Below are 8,372 nucleotides of genomic sequence, written 5' to 3' on the forward strand. Positions count from 1 at the left end.
CTATATCACTCTCTATCACTCTCTGACACTCTCAGACACTCACTATCACTCTCTGCCGCTTTCTATCACACGCTGACTCTTTCTGACACACTCTGACACTCTCTATCACTCTCTGGCACTCTCTGGCACTCTCTGACACTCTCAGACACTCTCAGAGACTCACTATCACTCTCTAACACACTCTATCACTATCTGACACAGTCTGACACACTCTCTCACTCTCTGACACTCTCTGACACTCTCTGACATTCTCAGACACTCTCAGAGACTCACTATCACTCTCTGACACTCTCTATCACTCTCTGACACTGTCTGACACTCTCTGACACTCCCTGACACTCTCAGACACTCACTATCACTCTCTGACACTCTCTGACACTCACTATCACTCTCTGACACTGTCTGACACTCTCTGGCACTCACTATCACTCTCTGACACTCTCTGACACTCACTATCACTCTCTGACACTGTCTGAAGCTCTCTGACACTCTCTGACATTCTCTATCACTCTCTGTCACTCTCGGACACTCTCTGACACTCTCTGACACTCTATCACTCTCTGACACTCTCTGACTCTCTCTGACACTCTCAGACTCTCACTATCACTCTCTGACACTCTCTGACACTCACTATCACTCTCTGACACTGTCTGAAACTCTCTGACACTCTCTGACATTCTCTATCACTCTCTGTCACTCTCGGACACTCTCTGACACTCTCTGACACTCTCAGACACTCTCTATCACTCTCTGACACTCTCTGAATCTCTCTGACACTCTCTGACTCTCTCTGACACTCTCAGACATTCACTATCACTCTCTATCACTCACTGACACTCACTGACACTCTCAGACACTCACTATCACTCTCTGACACTCACTGTCATTCTCTGACATTCACTATCACTCTCTGACGCTCTCTATCACTCTCTGACACTCTCTGACACTCTCTGACACTCTCTATCACTCTCTATCACTCTCTGACACTCGCTGACACTCTCAGACACTCACTATCACACTCTGACACACTCTATCACTCTCTGACACAGTCTGACACACTCTATCATTCTCTGACACTCTCAGACACTCACTATCACTCTCTGACGCTCTCTATCACACGCTGACTCTCTCTGACACTCTCTGACACTCTCTATCACTCTCTGGCACTCTCTGACACTCTCAGACACTCTCAGAGACTCACTATCACTCTCTGACACACTCTATCACTATCTGACACAGTCTGACACACTCTATCACTCTCTGACACTCTCTGACACTCTCTGACATTCTCAGACACTCTCAGAGACTCACTATCACTCTCTGACACTCTCTATCACTCTCTGACACTGTCTGACACTCTCTGACACTCTCAGACACTCACTATCACTCTCTGACACTTTCTGACACTCACTATCACTCTCTGACACTGTCTGACACTCTCTGGCACTCACTATCACTCTCTGACACTCTCTGACACTTACTATCACTCTCTGACACTGTCTGAAGCTCTCTGACACTCTCTGACATTCTCTATCACTCTCTGTCACTCTCGGACACTCTCTGACACTCTATCACTCTCTGACACTCTCTGACTCTCTCTGACACTCTCAGACTCTCTCTATCACTCTCTGACACTCTCTGACTCTCTCTGACACTCTCTGACTCTCTCTGACACTCTCTGACACTCACTATCACTCTCTGACACTGTCTGAAACTCTCTGACACTCTCTGACATTCTCTATCACTCTCTGTCACTCTCGGACACTCTCTGACACTCTCAGACACTCTCTATCACTCTCTGACACTCTCTGACTCTCTCTGACACTCTCTGACTCTCTCTGACACTCTCAGACATTCACTATCACTCTCTGACACACTCTTTCACTCTCTGACACTCTCTGACACTCTCTGACAATCTCTATCACTCTCTATCACTCTCTGACACACTCTGACAATCTCAGTCACTCTCTGACACTCTCTATCAGTCTCTGACACTCTCTGACACTCTCCATCACTCTCCATCACTCTCTGACACACTCTGACACTCTCAGACACACTCAGAGACGCACTCTCACTCTCTGACACTCTCTATCACTCTCTATCTCTCTCTGTAACTCTCTGACACTCTCAGACACTCTCTATCACTCTCTATCACTCTCTGACACTCTCTGACACTCTCAGACACTCACTATCTCTCTCTGATACTCTCTTGACACTCTGTATCACTCTGTATCACTCTCTGACACTCTCAGACACTCACTATCACTCTCTGACACTCTCTATCACTCTCTGACACTCTCTGACGAACTCTCGGACACACTCTGACACTCTCTGACACTCTCTGACACTCACTATCACTCTCAGACACTCACTATCACTCTCTGACTCGCACTATCACCCTCTGACACTCTCTATCACTCTCTGACACTCACTATCACCCTCTGACACTCTCAGACACTCACTTTCACTCTCTGACACTCTCTGAATCTCACTATCACTCTCTGACACACTCTTTCACTCTCTGACACTCTCTGACAATCTCTATCACTCTCTATCACTCTCTGACACACTGACACACTCTGACAATCTCAGTCACTCTCTGACACTCTCTATCACTCTCTGACACTCTCTGACACACTCTGACACTCTCTATCACTCTCTATCACTCTCTATCACTCTCTGACACACTCTGACACTCTCAGACAATCACTATCACTCTCTGACACTCACTATCACTCGCTGACACTCACTATCACTCTCTGACACTCTCAGACAATCACTATCACTCTCAGACACTCACTATTACTCTCTGACTCTCACTATCACTATCTGACACCCTCTATCACTCTCTGACACTCTCTGACAATCTCAGACACTCACTATCACTCTCTGACACTCACTATCACTCTCTGACACTCACTATCACTCTCTGACATTCTCTATCACCCTCTGACACTCTCTGACACTCTCTGACACTGCCTGACAACCTCTATCACTCTCTGACACTCTCTGACTATCTCAGACACTCACTATCACTCTCTGACACACTATCACTCTCTGAAACTCTCTGTCACTCTCTATCACTCTCAGACACACTCAGAGACTCACTATCACTCTCTATCACTCTCTGACACTCACTGACACTCTCAGACACTCACTATCACTCTCTGACACACTCTATCACTCTCTGACACAGTCTGACACACTCTATCACTCTCTGACATTCTCAGACACTCACTATCACTCTCTGACGCTCTCTATCACACGCTGACTCTCTCTGTCACTCTCTTACACTCTCTGACACTCTCTATCACTCTCTGACACTCTCTCACATTCTCAGACACTCTCAGAGACTCACGATCACTCTCTGACACTCTCTATCACTCTCTGACACTGTCTGACACTCTCTGACACTCTCAGACACTCACTATCACTCTCTGACACTCTCTGACACTCACTATCACTCTCTGACACTGTCTGACACTCTCTGGCACTCACTATCACTCTCTGACACTCTCTGACACTCACTATCAGTCTCTGACACTCTCTGACACTCACTATCACTCTCTGACACTGTCTGACACTCTCTGGCAATCACTATCACTCTCTGACACTCTCAGACACTCACTATCACTCTCTGACACTCTCTGACTCTCTCTGACACTCTCAGACTCTCACTATCACTCTCTGACACTCTCTGACACTCACTATCACTCTCTGACACTGTCTGAAACTCTCTGACACTCTCTGACATTCTCTATCACACTCTGTCACTCTCGGACACTCTCTGACACTCTCAGACACTCTCTATCACTCTCTGACTCTCTCTGACACTCTCAGACATTCACTATCACTCTCTGACACACTCTTTCACTCTCTGACACTCTCTGACACTCTCTGACAATCTCTATCACTGTCTATCACTCTCTGACACACTCTGACACACTCTGACAATCTCAGTCACTCTCTGACACTCTCTATCAGTCTCTGACACTCTTTGACACTCACTGACACTCTCCATCACTCTCCATCACTCTCTGACACACTCTGACACTCTCAGACACACTCAGAGACTCACTCTCACTCTCTGACACTCTCTATCACTCTCTATCTCTCTCTGTTACTCTGTGACACTCTCTGACACTTTGTATCACTCTGCATCACTCTCTGACACTCTCAGACACTCACTATCACTCTCTGACACTCTCTATCACTCTCTGACACTCTCTGACGAACTCCCGGACACTCTCTGACACTCTCTGACACTCTCTGACACTCACTATCACTCTCAGACACTCACTATCACTCTCTGACTCGCACTATCACTATCTGACACCCTCTATCACTCTCTGACACTCTCTGACAATCTCAGACACTCACTATCACTCTCTGACACTCACTATCACTCTCTGACACTCTCAGACATTCACTATCACTCTCAGACACTCACTATCACTCTCTGACATTCTCTATCACTCTCTGACACGCTCTGACACTCTCTGACACTCTCTGACAACCTCTAACACTCTCTGACACTCTCTGACAATCTCAGACACTCACTATCACTCTCTGACACTCTCTACTACTCTCTGAAACTCTCTGTCACTCTCTATCACTCTCAGACACACTCAGAGACTCACTATCACTCGCTGACACTCTCTGGCACTTTCTGGCACTCTCTGACACTCTCAGACACTCTCAGACACTCTCAGACACTCACTATCACTCTCTGGCACTTTCTGGCACTCTCTGACACTCTCAGACACTCTCAGACACTCTCAGACACTCTCTATCACTCTCTGACACTCTCTATCACTCTCTGGCACTGTCTGAAACTCTCTGACACTCACTATCACTCTCTGCCACTCTCTGACACTCTCTGACACACTCAGACACTCTCTGCCACTCACTATCACTCTCTGACTCTCTCTATCACTCTCTGCAACTCTCTGCCACTCTCTGACACTCTCTATCACTCTCTGACTCTCTCTGACACTCTCAGACATTCACTATCACTCTCTGACACACTCTTTCACTCTCTGACACTCTCTGACACTCTCTGACAATCTCTATCACTCTCTATCACTCTCTGACACACTCTGACAATCTCAGTCACTCTCTGACACTCTCTATCAGTCTCTGACACTCTCTGACACTCTCCATCACTCTCCATCACTCTCTGAAACACTCTGACACTCTCTGACACACTCAGACACTCTCTGCCACTCACTATCACTCTCTGACTCTCTCTATCACTCTCTGCAACTCTCTGCAACTCTCTGACACTCTCTATCACTCTCTATCTCTCTCTGTAACTCTCTGACACTCTCAGACACTCTCTATCACTCTCTATCACTCTCTGACACTCTCTGACACTCTCAGACACTCACTATCTCTCTCTGACACTCTCTTGACACTCTGTATCACTCTGTATCACTCTCTGACACTCTCAGACACTCACTATCACTCTCTGACACTCTCTATCACTCTCTGACACTCTCTGACGAACTCTCGGACACTCTCTGACACTCTCTGACACTCTCTGACACTCACTATCACTCTCAGACACTCACTATCACTCTCTGACTCGCACTATCACCCTCTGACACTCTCTATCACTCTCTGACACTCACTATCACCCTCTGACACTCTCAGACACTCACTTTCACTCTCTGACACTCTCTGAATCTCACTATCACTCTCTGACACACTCTTTCACTCTCTGACACTCTCTGACAATCTCTATCACTCTCTATCACTCTCTGACACACTGACACACTCTGACAATCTCAGTCACTCTCTGACACTCTCTATCACTCTCTATCACTCTCTATCACTCTCTGACACACTCTGACACTCTCAGACAATCACTATCACTCTCTGACACTCACTATCACTCGCTGACACTCACTATCACTCTCTGACACTCTCAGACAATCACTATCACTCTCAGACACTCACTATTACTCTCTGACTCTCACTATCACTATCTGACACCCTCTATCACTCTCTGACACTCTCTTACAATCTCAGACACTCACTATCACTCTCTGACACTCACTATCACTCTCTGACACTCACTATCACTCTCTGACATTCTCTATCACCCTCTGACACTCTCTGACACTCTCTGACACTGCCTGACAACCTCTATCACTCTCTGACACTCTCTGACTATCTCAGACACTCACTATCACTCTCTGACACTCTATCACTCTCTGAAACTCTCTGTCACTCTCTATCACTCTCAGACACGCTCAGAGACTCACTATCACTCTCTATCACTCTCTGACACTCACTGACACTCTCAGACACTCACTATCACTCTCTGACACACTCTATCACTCTCTGACACAGTCTGACACACTCTATCACTCTCTGACATTCTCAGACACTCACTATCACTCTCTGACGCTCTCTATCACACGCTGACTCTCTCTGTCACTCTCTGACACTCTCTGACACTCTCTATCACTCTCTGACACTCTCTGACATTCTCAGACACTCTCAGAGACTCACTATCACTCTCTGACACTCTCTATCACTCTCTGACACTGTCTGACACTCTCTGACACTCTCAGACACTCACTATCACTCTCTGACACTCTCTGACACTCACTATCACTCTCTGACACTGTCTGACACTCTCTGGCACTCACTATCACTCTCTGACACTCTCTGACACTCACTATCAGTCTCTGACACTCTCTGACACTCACTATCACTCTCTGACACTGTCTGACACTCTCTGGCAATCACTATCACTCTCTGACACTCTCAGACACTCACTATCACTCTCTGACACTCTCTGACTCTCTCTGACACTCTCAGACTCTCACTATCACTCTCTGACACTCTCTGACACTCACTATCACTCTCTGACACTGTCTGAAACTCTCTGACACTCTCTGACATTCTCTATCACACTCTGTCACTCTCGGACACTCTCTGACACTCTCAGACACTCTCTATCACTCTCTGACTCTCTCTGACACTCTCAGACATTCACTATCACTCTCTGACACACTCTTTCACTCTCTGACACTCTCTGACGCTCTCTGACAATCTCTATCACTGTCTATCACTCTCTGACACACTCTGACACACTCTGACAATCTCAGTCACTCTCTGACACTCTCTATCAGTCTCTGACACTCTTTGACACTCACTGACACTCTCCATCACTCTCCATCACTCTCTGACACACTCTGACACTCTCAGACACACTCAGAGACTCACTCTCACTCTCTGACACTCTCTATCACTCTCTATCTCTCTCTGTTACTCTGTGACACTCTCTGACACTCTGTATCACTCTGCATCACTCTCTGACACTCTCAGACACTCACTATCACTCTCTGACACTCTCTATCACTCTCTGACACTCTCTGACGAACTCTCGGACACTCTCTGACACTCTCTGACACTCTCTGACACTCACTATCACTCTCAGACACTCACTATCACTCTCTGACTCGCACTATCACTATCTGACACCCTCTATCACTCTCTGACACTCTCTGACAATCTCAGACACTCACTATCACTCTCTGACACTCACTATCACTCTCTGACACTCTCAGACACTCACTATCACTCTCTGACACTCACTATCACTCTCTGACATTCTCTATCACTCTCTGACACGCTCTGACACTCTCTGACACTCTCTGACAACCTCTATCACTCTCTGACACTCTCTGACAATCTCAGACACTCACTATCACTCTCTGACACTCTCTACCACTTTCTGAAACTCTCTGTCACTCTCTATCACTCTCAGACACACTCAGAGACTCACTATCACTCGCTGACACTCTCTGGCACTTTCTGGCACTCTCTGACACTCTCAGACACTCTCAGACACTCTCAGACACTCACTATCACTCTCTGGCACTTTCTGGCACTCTCTGACACTCTCAGACACTCTCAGACACTCTCAGACACTCTCTATCACTCTCTGACACTCTCTATCACTCTCTGGCACTGTCTGAAACTCTCTGACACTCACTATCACACTCTGCCACTCTCTGACACTCTCTGACACACTCAGACACTCTCTGCCACTATCTATCACTCTCTGACTCTTTCTATCACTCTCTGCAACTCTCTGCCACTCTCTGACACTCTCTATCACTCGCTGACACTCTCTGACACTCTCAGACACACTCAGACACTCATTATCACTCTCTGACACTCTCTGACACTCTCTGACACACTCTGCCACTCTCTGCCACTCTCTGAATCTCTCTGACACTCTCTGACACTCTCTATCACTCTCTTCAACTCTCTGAATCTCTCTGACACTCACTATCACTCCCTGACTCTCACTATCACTCTCTGACGAACTCTCTGACACTCTCTGACACTCT

The sequence above is a fragment of the Heterodontus francisci genome, unplaced genomic scaffold, assembly GCF_036365525.1.
Source record: "Heterodontus francisci isolate sHetFra1 unplaced genomic scaffold, sHetFra1.hap1 HAP1_SCAFFOLD_162, whole genome shotgun sequence".
Taxonomy (NCBI): Eukaryota; Metazoa; Chordata; class Chondrichthyes; order Heterodontiformes; family Heterodontidae; genus Heterodontus; species Heterodontus francisci.